This window comes from Hyaena hyaena, unplaced genomic scaffold (assembly GCF_003009895.1).
Source record: "Hyaena hyaena isolate Hyena2069 unplaced genomic scaffold, ASM300989v1 scaffold_60, whole genome shotgun sequence".
NCBI classification, from domain to species: Eukaryota; Metazoa; Chordata; class Mammalia; order Carnivora; family Hyaenidae; genus Hyaena; species Hyaena hyaena.
In genome coordinates, this window is record NW_024080692.1 from 877,617 (window position 1) to 892,954 (window position 15,338).

Consider the following 15,338-nt stretch of genomic DNA (forward strand, 5'->3'; position numbering starts at 1 on the left):
CACATTTGAGCTTCTCGGTCTCTAGGAAGATAAGCATTCTTGAAGAGGATGTCATTACATGGCCGCCTAGAACTTGCAATTGATAATACTTTGCAAGCCTAAAGTTAATTATCAACCTCTCAGTGTCTTAGCATTTAAAATCAGCAGTTGGGAAGTAGAACAAGAAAAAATTATCCCTTGTATATAACCTATTTTCCAGAAAGAAAAAAAATATGTTCTCTTAAAACAATATCTTTTAAAAAGTATCTTTGGTGATCCAAACAGAGCGGTTAGTGGGGCAATAATTGCTGTTGTGTTATATTCATGAGGAATTGCTAAGTAACAATGCTGTATATTGGACTAGCATTTTACAATCTATAAATGCCTTGTATCACAATATGCTGATGATTCCCAAATTTGTATCTTCATCCTGTGCCTCCATCCTGAACTCTAGGCTCATATAACCAACTGCCTACGCAATGCTTCACTTAGAAATCTAATAGCTTGAACTTATCATGTTCAAAACTGAGCTCTTGATACTCTCTCCTTCTGCCATTTCCCCTAAGTGCCCCTCCTTCAGCCTACCCCATCTCAGCTAATGGCAACCCCATGATTTTAGCTTTCAGATTAAATGTTTGGTGTGTCATCCCCGAATCTTCTCTCTCTTACTCCTTGTATTTGCAAAACCCACAGCCTGTAACTTTTCATATGTCCTGAACTTGATCATGTCTTACCACCCCTGCTGCCCATAACCCTGGTCCAAACCACCACTTATTATTGAAATAAGCTTCTAACTATCTCCCTGCTTCTACATTTACCCCTCTTCAATCTATTCCCAACATAGCAGCCAGAGAAGTTACGTTAAAACATGTATTAGATTAAAACCCTCTGCTCAAAACCTTCCAGAGTTTTCCTATGTCACTCCTATGTCATGGTTTCTATGAAGACTTACAAGACCTTACCTAACTTGGACTATTATCCCCTTACTTATCCAGGTACAACAAAATGGCTGTTCCAAACATGCTAAGCAGTCACTGTGTTCTCTGCTGGAATGCTGTTACCTCATGTATCTACACAGCCAGCTTTGCATTTTCTTCTACTTTTTAACTCCAAGGCTCATTCTTTTTTTTTTTTTTTTTAAATAATTTATGGTACGGATTATTTTATTTTATCTACTTACGTTCTCATCCTGTAATTGTGAACTAGGCAATTCCCCAATTCTCTTTTCCTTTCATTTCCAAAGCATTATTTATTTTTCTTTCTTTTATAGCTTATTCCCAAGTTGGTTTCCATATAACACCCAGTGCTCCTCCCAACAAGTGCCCTCCCCCATGCCCATCACCCCCCCTCCCCTCGCCCCCACCCCCATCAGTCCTCAGTTTGTTCTCAGCATTCAGGAGTCTCTCATGGTTTGCCTCCCTCCCTCCCCTCAACTATTTTCCCCTTCTTCTTCCCCATGGTCCTCCATTAAGTTCTTCCTAATCCTCCTATATGTGCAAACATATGGGACCTGTCCTTGTCTGCCTGACTTATTTCGCTCAGCATAACACCCTCAAGTTCCATCCACGTCGCTACACATGGCCAGTTTGCATTCTTTCTCATTGCCATGTAGTATTCCATTGTATAGATAAACCACATCTTCTTGATCCATTTGTCCATTGATGGACATTTAGGCTCTTTCCATGATTTGGATATTGTTGAAAGTGCTGCTATGAACATCGGGGTACATGTGCCCCTATGCATCAGCACTCCTGTATCACAAAGGGCTCATTCTTAATGGCCTCTCCATCTAAACGTGCATACCTCCTACAAACATGTGCTTTCTAATCTCCCTTGTCTGCTGTTTTCTTGCTTAGTACTTAGCACTAAATTCCATACCAGAGACTTTCTTACTGAAGTTCTCCATCAATCTCCATAACTGGAATGAAAACTCAGTGAAGGCAAGGATTTGAGCTGGTTGTCCTCTGTTCTATCTCCAGTGTCAAGGCAATGTCTAGCACACACTGGGAGCTCCAAACATATTTGTTGAGTGAATATACAAAGCATTGCTATAGCTGATCCTTACGACAATACAACAATTCTATCTCCATATTTTACTGATACAGGAAGAACATTCAGGGTGATTCTATGACTTAATCTCGGGCACATAGTCAATTTAAAAGGCAATAATAATATCTTTTTTTTTTGACCAGAGGTATTTCCATAGCACTACATTGCTCCACCTCAAGTTCAAGACCAGTGTGACTCCTGAATCATCTGAATCCAGTGAGTAGACATAGATGTTATTTTTATAAACCAGCAAGAGAAGGATTTTTGGGTGTCTCTATTTCCATATTATTATAACACTTCCTCTGAACTAGTAAAATAGGTATTTTTTAAAAAATTAGGTTGATATTTACATAATATAAATTAACATTTTAAAGTGAACAATTCAGGGGAGCCTGGGTGGCTCAGTCGGTTGAGCATCAGACTTTGGCTCAGGTCATGATCTCACAGTTTGTGGGTTTGAGCCCCGCGTCGGGCTCTGTGCTGACAGCTCAGAGCCTGGAGCCTGCTTCAGATTCTGTGTCTCCCTCTCTCTCTGACCCTCCCCTGCNGTAGGGTTTTCTTCATCACATTTCTTTTCTATAACCTACTGTATTGTAAGAACACAGTGTACGATACATATAATTTACAAAATACGTGTTAATCATGTTTGTTATTGGCAAACCTTCTAGTTAACAGTAGGTAAGTTTTGGGGACGTCAAAAGTTACATGCAGGGGCGCCTGGGTGACTCAGTCGGTTATGCCTCCAACTTTGGCTCAGGTCATGATCTCGCAGTTCGTGGGTTCGAGCCCCGCGTCGGCCTCTGTGCTGACTGCCAGCTCAGAGCCTGGAGCCTGCTTCAGATTCTGTGTCTCCCTCTCTCTCTGACCCTCCCCTGCTCATGCTGTCTCTCTCTTTCTCTCTCAGAAATAAATAAAACATTAAAAACAAATAAAGTGAACAATTCAGTGGCATTTAATACATTCACCATGTTATGCAATCACTACCTCTAAAAATATAAGATTTTAATAATAGCTTCCTTTCTTTCCTTACCTCCTCCTTCCCTCCCTCCTTTTCTCTCCCTCCCTCCTTCCTCCTCTCCTCTCTGTTTTTCTCTTTTTTCAGACTGTGCTATGACAAAGATAGAGAATAAAGTCAGAAGATAACTTAGAGAACCCAAATTCTTCTCTATGAATCAGTTTCTTCTTTTCTAAACACTAAAGTTTTTCTACCACGTTCAATGGACTGTTGTTAGGCTCTAGTACTTTTAAAGCTTTAGAAGGAAAATATCTTATAAATAGCACAATGATATATGCATTTTGATGTGTGGTTAGTTTTTATTACTATTTACAGCATCTTCTCATATTATCTGATGTCTGCTAAGGGCTCTCCTTAGTCTGTAGGCTTTCCATAAAACTTTAATTTTACATTTACAAAGTCTATTTGCATAATTTAATTAATTACATAGTATAGAATATATCAGTATTTTATATAAATACCATCTATTCTTGTGAGTTTGTCTCAAGAACATGCCATGCTCTGTCCAGTCTTAGGGCCTCTGAGGGACCCAGTATTCCTAAAGGCCATCTCTGGCCTCCATCTGTCAAATTCCCTCCACACCCCAAGGCCCAGGCTTCCTTCTTCTGTGAGGTTCTTACCAGCAACTCAAAGTGCTACTGATTTTCTTACCTGTCTGAATTTCTTTTACTGCTCTTATTGTCCACACCACATGACTGATGATCACTCAATCACATTCTGCTCTGTCTTGTTCGTTATCATTTCATCACTGCTCTGGGGCCCCACTGCCTTTTCCATCAACAGCGAGGAAGTAGCAGATACCCTTGAAGTTTTCTTCCAACCCTGATTCAAATTATGTGTAATAGTTTTTCCTTCTTGGTTTGTAAAATTCTAGAGACAGATACACGTATTTTTTTATGTTTATTTTTGAGAAAGAGAGAGAGCATGCAAGCAGAGAAGGGGCAGAGAAAGAGGGGGACAGAGGATCTTTGGATCCATGCTGAAAGCAGAGAGCCCGATGCGGGGCTTGAACTCATGAACTGAGAGATCATGGCCTGAGCCAAAGTCAGACATGTAACTGACTGAGCCACCCAGGTGCCTCACAGATATGTGTATTTTTAAATCCCACAATATACTCTGCTCAGCACAGACAGGTGTTCAGCAAATTTCTAGTCACCATAAAGTGGCATGTGTCTGTGTATTAAGGAGTATGATATGACTCCTAGAAATGATAATGATCCATTCAGTCAAATTAATAGGGTTATAACGTTCAGGTCTCCAACGTGGCAGTGTTGCTACTTGTGCTGCTAACTACATGCCCGGAAGAATGTGTTCCATTCTGGCAGACTTTTCTTAAGATAGAGATCTTTCTGTTGGATACAGACAAATTAGGGTAGACTCTGGAAACCATAATATAGGAGGTGTTGAAGGCATTTAGCCTGGATAAGACATGATTAATAGGAGCAAAAAAACCAAAACCAAAATCAAAACAAGAAAACAACACCTGTCTCCAAATGCTTAAAGATATAGAATGCAAACCAGAAGTATTGTGGGTGGTCCTAGGACAAATGAATGGCTTTTCATAGAGAGGTGATTTCAGCTTAGTATAAGAAACAACCTTTTTGTAAGTTTCTTATAAATTAGCTACTTAACAACAGAACGGGTTACATGCCTCATTGGCTGTATTGACGAATTATAAGATGTTTACCAAATGCCTGCTCTACGCCAGTACTGTTTTTGACATAAGCAAGTGATGAATGTGATAGAGACCTGCCGTAATAGGACTTACATTCTGATGGGACATAAGAAACAATAAGAAGAAAACAAAGAACTCCACAAAGAAAAGAAAATGTCCAGGCAGAAAATGAAACAGGGCATGGCGATAGAAAGAAGGGAGATGGAAAGGGACCTAGGCAAGAAGAGATGGGGCGGGCATGGAAGCCCCTGTGAAGATGACATTTGAGATGAGACTGAAATGGACAGAAGAACCAGCCATGTAAGTATCTCAGGGAGGGGTATCCCAGAAAGTCATACCAGCGTGGATGTTGGTGGGCCCTCAGCCAATGATCCTGTGATGGTTCAGATGTGTGTGTCCACTGGGTTAGGCTCTGGGGCCCAGCTGTTGAGTCAAACACTAACCTGGATGTGCCATGAAGGTGGTTTGCAGATGTTATTAACATTTCCAATCAGTTAGCTTTTGAAGGAGATGACTCTCCAAGATGTGGGTGAGTCTCAACTAATCAGTTGAAGGCTTTAAGAGCAAAAACCCATTTCTCTGGGAAGAAGGAATTCTACCTCAAGACCACAGCATCAAATCCCACTGAGTTTCCAGGCTCTAAGCTCTCAGCCCACCCTACAGATTTCAGACTTGCCAGCACTCACCATCAGTGAAGCAATTCCTTAAAATAAATTTCTCTGTGTGTGTGTGTATGTGTGTGCATACATATATGTATATGTATATATATATCTACGTGTGTGTGTGCATACATATATATATATATATCTACGTGTGTGTGTGTGTGTATACCCATAGCTGATTGGGTGGGAGTGGGGAGTAGACTCTAATGGGTTATGACACCAGGATTGTTTAGGGACCAAAAATGGTATGAATGCAACTTTTAGAAGGCATTCCTACTTCACAAATATCCCTGTTGTCTATTGAATCCTACAGGGTAGCAGGGTAGCCCGCCATTACACATGTCTGTTAAAAAATGGACATTTCATCCCTTACTCTGTTACTACATTTTAGAATTGATTCCTTACTTTAGAATTTCCCTTGAAGAACAATGTAAAGAACAGGTAATTATGGAAACTCAAATTAGACCTTTCCGTTCTTTGCTGGAATGTTTACAGTAGACCTATTTATGTTTTTTTGAGAACAACTTCTATCTCTACAGCCCAAAGAGTACTCAGGAAATCCAAGGTGACGTGAATGATGTTATCAGCCGGCAGCCATCTTTGATGTGTAGTCTATTACAAATACTTGAGAAATCACCTTGAAATTATTTTCCTGGCATTTGCACAACTGATACAGGTCACTGATAGCATTTGTTTTTCTGTCACCACTTGCTATTCCGCTTCAAGCTCAGCAAATGCCTCATCGAACATTTCACAGACTTAAGTTTCTCACCAGAGAACCAAACCTCCAGGACCTCTGAGGCCCTCGCTGCCCATCACAGGTGAACTTCCAGTATTTTCCACCAGCAGTGCAGAGTGTAGAAGAATGTCGTTAGTTCCCAAATAGCTACCCGTCGAGTGAGAATTGCAGATTACTATGGTCAACGTACCATTTTGATGAGTAGACGTCATTTATTTTAGCTTTGAGTATTCCTAGTTCTCTTTTCTTCTCCATACAAAATGTGTTTTAGTTTTTTTAATGCTTTATCTTATATAACTGTAAATTATGCTAATTATAATTTTGTCAAAATAAATCCAGACCTCGGAGTGTGAGGATTCTAAGCTGTGGTTTATGGATAGGCAGTTTGTAAGTTTGAATCAAACTTTTGTCCTGAATGAGTCATGAAGGAAAATAAAACAGTGGATGTGTGATGGAAATTGTTATTTAGAACACTGGAGTGTTCTTCCCTCTAAGGATGGGCTGAACCCCATTTTCAGAGAGCTGAGCTTGATTCATGGATTCCAAGTCCCATGGAAAAGGCTCTATGATAACAAAATGCTTTTGCTTAATCTGATGCATTTTTCTCCAGTCTTTTCCTCTTTATCTTCAATGGGTTGCTTCTGAGGAAACTTCTGGATGCATCCTGTTTTCTGTCCCACCTTCACTATTTCAGATTATAAAGCACATATTTCCTGTGTCCCCATACAAGTCTTCCAAGTAATTTAGGACATTTCTCCATAAGCAAGAAAGAGAGATTCTTTCTTGAGGGGAAGGAGCTGTCGCCTTTAAGCCATTCCACAAAAGAAACTGCCTAGTCTGTCTTCACAGTGTACAAAAGTGCTGGGTCCAAACACCAGCCCCTACTAAACAGCTGTGTGAGTACCGGCAGGGTCCTTGCTCACGCTCACTATTTGCAGTCTTGTCTGAAGATCATGCCCCTAAACTCCACACGATAGTACTTAATCCCATCTCAGCATGAGCTTACATCTACATATTTCTAGACTTTACCATGTCCCATCTGAATCTTTTCTTCTAGCTAAATATACCTGCTCCCTTGAATCCACCCTTAGCAAGTGTGATGGCTAATCTTATGAGGTAACTTGGCTAGGCTATGGTCCTCAGTTGTTTGATCAAACATTATTCTAGATGTTTCAGTGAAGATATTTTTAGATGTGGTTAACATTAAATCAGTGGACTTTGAGTAAAGCACATTACCCTCTATCAGGTGGATGGGCCTTATCCAGTCAGGTGAAAGCCTTAAGAGGAAACACGAAGGTTGCCTGAAGGTGCAAGTCAGCCTCAAGGCTGCAACATAGAAGCCTGAGCTTCTAGCCTGTTGCCCTGTGGAATTTAGACTTAAGATGACCGCAACAACTCTTGCCAGAATTTCCAGCCTATGGGCCCATTTGACAGATTTCTGACTTACCCCCCAAGCCCCACAATCATGTCAGCCAATTTCCTAAAATCTCTCTCTCTCCCTCTTTCTCCCTCGTTCTCTCTCATTCTCTCTCTCTCTCATATCGATCTAGAAATTTATCTATTTCTGTTTCTCTGACGAATTCTGGCTAATACACCAAATGACAAACTATTTTCATTTTCCCATCCTCCTCATTATTTTCTGAATATGCTCCAGATTACTAACACCTTCCCTAATATGCACAAGGTGTGATGAGAATAAGGTAGAACAGTATTATTTCCACCATATCCTAGCTCCAGTATCAGTCCATGCATAACTAGTACTTAAGAATAGAGTCTTGGCCATAGAGAGAGCTGGACGTAACTTAACAAGTTTGTGACTTAAACAAGTTACTTAACTTCTTTCAAGTTCAGTTTCTTAAACCTCTGGCTGAGAACAGTAATAGTAACTACCTCATGGTATTTTGTGGTGTAAGAGTAAAAAGATACTCTACTTTAAGGAAAGAAACAAGTTGTTCTTAGGCTTTCGCAACAGGTAATCACCAGAACCAGGTTTAAACCCATCTTAATTGATCAATGACACTTGCTACAATAACCGGAAAGCCAATCAGTAACAGAGCACGCTTCTTAAAAACAGCCAATTAGCAACAGCCTCCCAGCACTGATCATGCTTCTGAAGGTCAGCCAACCAACAGCTGTCTTCCCTGAGTAACTCCATTTCCAGGACCAAATACCAACTCATCCCTAAGGCCTCTGCTTTTGAATGTGCACAGTCCCTGAACTTGACGTTTGCTCAAACCCTATACAAGTGAAGCTCTCTCCTTTGCTCAGAGACACTGCAGTTTTCAAGTACAGCCCTCCCTTGTGCTGCAATAATTTCAACATTTTGTTTCAGGCATTGGATGGTGGTCATGTCTTTTGACAGAGGATAAAGTTGGACCATATGTGAAAAGTATAGTGCCTGGCATAGAATAATCCTTTGATACATGTTAGCTGTTACCTTGAGTGTGTAATTCTGTTGATGTCCTCTAACGTTGCTCTGGCTTTTATGATGGCCAAGGCTGTCATCCCGGGCATGACATTGTGATTGTTTGGCACATCCACACACAAATTGGGCATATCTAGGGCATGAAATCCACACCCAACTAGGCCTGGAGGTGGCAACAAAAAGGACAATCCAAACAAGCAGGATGATCAGGATAATAGTGGCGCGTTGGAAGTGTCCGTGACCGTGGCCACATCTCGTCCAACCACGCTCCTGTCTGCTTCACATGCTGCTGTCTGAGAGTAGCCTTGTCACATTACACTGTGGACTCACAGTGTCCACTAAACTCCACGGCTCTTTCCACAGGGACTCCTGATGACCCATCAATTCCCAACTGCATTTGTTTGTTTTTTGGGCCCCAAAAGATCAGGGTAAGACCTTTATCACATTAAATTTCATCTTATTTAAGTCCAGTTCCCTGGCCTGATCAAAATCCTACTTGGGCAGATGCCTTCAAATACACAGCAAAGTGGGAAATAGTAAGGTTTTGGACACACAGAAAAGGATATTTTTGCCCTTCTAGTGAAATACTCTGCTCTATCATCCCTTCGTGCATGAGATGCTGATGTCAAAGATGGGCTCTAGGAAGGAGGAATGTTTGTTTTCTCTTTATATAGATATTAGTTTTTATTTTTTATTTTTTATTTATTTTATTATAGTTTATTGTCAAATTGGTTTCCATATAACACCCAGTGCTCATCACAAGTGCCCTCCTCCATGCCCATCACCCATTTTTCCCTCTCTCCCCCTACAATCAACCCTTAGTTTGTTCTCAAGTTTTTAAGTTTTTTTTTTTTTAACTTTTAATGTTTATTTAGTTTTGAGAGATCGAGAGAGACAGACAGAGTGAGAGCAGAGGAGAGGCAGAGAGAGAGGGAGACACAGAATCCAAAGTTTGATGCGGGGCTCAAATTCACAAACTGCAAGAAAATGACCTGAGCTGAAGTTGGACTGAGCCACCTGGGCACCCTGTTCTCAGTTTTTAAGAGTCTTGTATGGTTTGCCTCCCTCCCTCTCCTTAACTATTTTTCCCCCTTCTCCTCCGTTATGGTCCTCGGTTAAGTTTCTCCTGTTCCACATAGATATTATTTTTTAGAACAGCTTTAGAGTTACACAAAATTATTGGGAAAATAGAAGAAAGTTCACATATGCCAGCACTCAGTTTCCTCTATTATTAACGCCTTACATTAGTGTGATACCTTTGTTATACTTGATTGATACATTATTATTAACTAAAGTTTGTACTTTATTGAGACTTCCTTAATTTTTACCTAGTGTCCTGTTCTTTTTCAGGACTTCTCCTGGGATACCATATTACTGTTAGTTGTCTTTTCTTTTTAGATTCTTCCCGATGGTGGGCTTCTCAAACTTTCCATCCTTTGATGACCTTAACAGTTTTGAAGAGGGTTGGTCAGGTATTTTGTAGAATGCCCCCCAGTCTGTTGTTTTTCTCATGATTATGTTGGGATTCTGATTTTGCAGGGAGGAAATACCCAGAGGTGAAGGGCCATTTTCATTACATCATATCAAGGGCATGTACTGTTAACATGATTATCACAGTTGATGTTGGCTTTGACCACCTCAAGGAGGGAGACTTGTCAGACTTTTCCACTATAAAGTCACTCTTTTCTCTCTGTCTCTATAATATTCTTTGGAAGCAAATCACAATGTAGAGCCCACATTTAAAGAAGGGGGGAGTTATGCTCCATCTTCTTGAGGGTAGAGTACCTAAATGAATTATTTGGAATTATTCTGTATGGGACATTTGTCTCTTCTCCCCTCTTTGTTAGTTTCTTTATTCAATCATGTATTTATATCAGGATGGACTCATGGAGTTTTAAAATTATATTAGATTATAATTCAAAGTAATACAATTCAAAAAAAGGTGTTTTTTTCCTTAAATTGTGCCAGTTTAGGCCATTGGGACCTCTTTCAGTTGACTCCTGTGCCCTTTCGACAGGATCCCATTTTTATGGGGTTTTGTCGTTTGGGGTTTGTTTAAGCACTTAATTTCCAGCACCACAAAATGCCCCAGGGTCATCTTGTCCACCTGGGAGTAGAGGAGAGCTGTCTTACTGAAGTTGTGTAAGACACCGGCACACAAGCCGTGGCTGAGATCCCCTTCAACAAGTCTAACAGCGTGGCCAAGGGGCTCTCCTCCACTCCCAGACTGACCATGGGCAGGCTTTGTGTTCTTCTGTCTTTTCTCCTTTTTGCAAGGCAAGGTCTCAAGTGTGTCAGCTTCAGGGGCGCCTGGGTGGCTCAGTTGGTTAAGTGTCCAACTTTGGCTCAGGTCATGATCTCAGGGTTCATGAGTTCAAGCCCAGCGCTGGGCTCTGTGCTGACAGCTCAGAGCCTGGAATCTGCTTTGGATTCTGTGTCTCCCTCTCTCTTTGCTCTTCCCCTGCTCATACTGTCACTCTCTCTCTCTCTCTCAAAAATGAATAAAGATTAAAAAAAATTTTTTTCAAATGTCTCAGCTTCAAATAGGGGTGGTGGCGGCCAGTAGATGTGCAGTGCAAGACGGCAGGATGGGCAGGAGTGAATTCCTTCATGAAGGACATTCGCTGGAAGGCAATTTCTCCAACGGCCAGTTCTCTGACTTTATTTGTTTGTTTGTTTTTTAAACAATGTATATAAAGTTAACAGCAATTACTATTGATTGGGATATGTGTGTGTGTGTGTGTTTAAGTTTTGAAGATTTCTGCAAAATTCTGCTTTTTTCATTTTACGTTAATACCATTTTCAGGAATATTCTGTTGAACATGTCACAATTTTTTTCAGTCATTTTTGCAGATATACTCTCTAAGATGAACTTGATTTTTTTTTAATCACAAAGTCAAAACAGAAGGTTGTAGGGGCGCCTGGGTGGCTCAGTCGGTTAAGCCTCCGACTTTGGCTCAGGTCATGATTTCACGGTTTGTGGGTTCGAGCCCTGCACCGGGTTCTCTGCTGGCAGCTCAGAGCCTGGAGCCTGTTTCAAATTCTGTGTCTCCCTCTCTCTCTGCCCTGCCTCCTCTCATGCTCTGTCTCTCTCTGTCTCAAAAATAAATAAACTATAGTGGGGCACCTGGGTGGCTCAGTTGGTTAAGCGTCCGACTTTGGCTCAGGTCATGATCTCATAGCTCGTGGGTTTGGGCCCTGCGTCAAGCTCTGTGCTGACAGCTCAGAGCCTGGAGCCTGTTTTGGATTCTGTGTCTCCCTCTCTCTCTGACCCTCCCCTGCTTGCTCTGTCTCTCTCTGATTCTCAAAAATAAATAAAAAATTTTTTAAAAATATTAATAAATAAAACTATAAAAAATTTAATAAAACAAAACAAGGGTTGTACCTTTATTATACAAGGCTCTCCTAGATTCTTACAATGTGATATAACGATAGTAACACCCAAAGCAGAAATGGGTTGGTTCAATAGCCCACAAGGCCAGCAGTTGAGCCTGAAGTCAGAGACCTCGAGAGGTGACTTCCGTACACCCCTTTCCGGTGTCACCATTCTGGGTGCCCTTGAATTAAGGGGTTTTATTGTTACATCTTGACAACAGCCAGAAAAGATCTTTAAAAGCATAGTGCTTACAGTAGCTAAGAGAAGGAATTCAGGTGGCTTATGGAACTGGATCAGTAATTTAGTCTATTAAATAGGCCATCTGAAGGCAGAAGGCTTTTTCAAGTGGGGTTTTTAAAACCTCCTGGGTAAGAAGCATTAGAAAAGAGAATGTTTATTTTCCCCATGCAGAGGCCTCTATAGGCAGCCAGGTGGCATTTTTACTCAGTAGTGGCCTTTCGGGCACATCAGTCAGAGAGTCACAGGTGGCTGAAGTCACCGAGGGGCCTCTTCAGCCTCTTCTTCCCACACCCACGGCCCCAGAATGCCTCATGTTTCAAAAGATTTATCAGACAAATCATAAAACACAAAGTTATATGGGTGGCTCAGCTGTCCGAGGGGCATCAGAAGATCCAGCTCTAATGGGCCGATTCATGGAAAATCCATTACTGATGTCAGATACGAAGAAGTTTTTCTTTTTTGCTTTAACCAAGTGGGATGGAAATATGAAGCAATAGGGTGACTATCAGCTGAAGAGGTTAGTGGTCAGAACTCTGGTTATAAAGAGAAATGTTAAAGGATGATTTGTTTGCTTTTTGAAACATTTATTAAGTTTATGATATTTATGCTTTAAAGGATTATAAAAATATGTCCTCCCCCATTAAGTAGACTATTCTGTTAAAATAAATATTATTTCCTCGTTGAAGTTTGGCAACCAAGTCATTTTATGGAAAGACAGTGTTCATCTCCTAGTTCATCAAGTATCTTTTACCATATTTTGGACAACAATGAAATTATAGCATCCGAACCAGGAGTGCCAGATAAAGGATACCCAGTTAAACTTGAATTTTATTTTATTTATTTATTTTTTAAAAATGTTTTTTTAAATTTATTTTTTTTGAGAGAGAGAAACAGCATGAACAGGGGAGGGTCAGAGAGAGAGAGGGGGAGAAACAGAATCCGAAGCAGGCTCCAGGCTCCCAGCTGTCAGCACAGAGCCTGATGCGGGGCTCGAACCCACGAACCGCGAGATCATGACCTGAGCCGAGTCGGACGCTTAAGCGACTGAGCCACCCAGGCGCCCCGTAAACTTGAATTTTAGATAAACAGTGAGTATTTCTCATAGGTCTGTGCAATGTTTGGGATCTACTTTTACTCAAACATTATTTAGTTCAAATTTAACAGGGAATCCTGTGTTATTTGCTGACTTGAGCAACCCTCTCACCAAGGCAAATTTCCCTGGAAGAAATTTGAAGCTATCAACATGGTTTTGAATCAAGCACATCGGCTTTTATTTATACTGTGATATCAACTTTACACGATCCATGGAGTAGGTATGTGTCTGACACCTTGCAACTCATTGGCTCTCAGCCCATTACAATCCACCGCACAGAGCCCCATCACACAAGAGAAATGGCCCTTGTCATGGCCACCAGTGATTTCCATGTTGACAGATCCAATGGACTCTTCTTTGTCCCCCACTCTTCAGCAGCTACTAGTGACATTGAACTTCCTCCCCTTTTTGAAAGAGTTTTGACTTCTGTGACCCCCTTCTCTGTCCTGGTTTTCCATCTATCTGACCACTAATTCTCATGTCTCTGTCAGATCCTCTTATACTCTAACTACAAACTGGGAATTCCTTGTGGCTCCATACCAGGCTCCCCTTTCTTCTCCTTCTATAACAACACTGTCCTGCACAAATTTTGGTGAGGATGAAAATATTGTATAAATGCGCTTATCAGTGCAGTGGCTACTATGTACACGTGGGTACTGAGGAAATGTGGCTAGTATGACTAAGGAACTGGATTTTTTATTAAATTTTTAAAAAAATGTTTATTTATATTTGAGATAGAGATAGAGAGGGAGAGAGAGAGAGAGTGCAATCAGGGGAGGGGAAAAGAGAGATGGAGACAGAATCCGAAGCAGGCTCCAGGCTGATCTGTTAGCACAGAGCCCAGCACGGGGCTCAAACTCACCAACTGCGAGATCATGACCTGAGCCGAAGTTGGTTGCTCAACCAACTGAGCCACTCAGGAGCCCCTGAATTTTTTATTTTATTTAAGTAATTTCTACTGTGACATATAGCCAGTGGCTACCATATTGGGTAACACAACTCCAGGCTATCTCACAAAGTGAGCTATCTGTGCTGACAGCCAGCTCAGAGCCTGGAGCCTGCTTCAGATTCTGTGTCTCCCTCTCTCTCTGACCCTCCCCTGCTCACACTGTCTCCCTCTCTCTCTCAGAAATAAATAAAACATTAAAAAAATATATTTACAAGGTGAGCTATTATAAAACAGCTTTAGACGTATGATTTCCTGGGTTTTATCTGTAGCTCACATCTCCCCATGGAGCTGCAGGGTTACATTCATCTGATAAATCAGATGACTCACAAGCATGGAGTGATCATAATTGTCTTTTTTTCTCAGCTGCCACTGTTTGGAGAATGGCACTACCAGCCACTCGGTTTGTTGAACCTGGAGAATGAGAGTTGTTCTTTTTTTTTTTTTTTAATGTTTTATTTATTTCTGAGAGAGAGAGACAGTGTGAACAGGGGAGGGTCAGAGAGAGAGGGAGACAGAATCCGAAACAGGCTCCAGGCTCTAAGCTGTCAGCACAGAGCCCAACGTGGGGCTTGAACCCACGAACTGTGAGATCATGACCTGAGCCGAAGTCAGACGCTTAACCGACTGAGCCCCCCAGGTGCCCCGAGAGTTGTTCTTGATTTTTTCCTTTTCCTTACTATCTCACCACCACACCATAAGTGGCTTCCGTTGATTCTACCTCCAACTTGTATTTTGAATCTGTCCACTTCCTTTCATCTCTGCTGCTACCACTTAATTCAAACCATCACTATGTCATCCCTGGATGACTTGCAATCATCTCTTGGCTTCTTGAACCCCGCGTCATCCCATTATCTAAAAATGATCCTTTAGGGGTGCCTGGGTGGTTCAGTCAGTTGAGCGTCTGACTTTGGTTCAGGTCATGATCTCACAGTTCGTGAGTTCGAGGCCTGTGCTGGGCTCTGTGCTGACAGCTCAGAGCCTTGAGCCTGCTTCAGATTCTGTGTCTCCCTCTCTCTCTCTGACCCTCCCCTGCTCATGCTCTGTCTGTCTCTCAAAAAAAAAATGTTAAAAATAAATAAAAATGATCCTTTCAAAACATGAATTGGATCATGTCACTTTTCTGCTTTATAATTCAT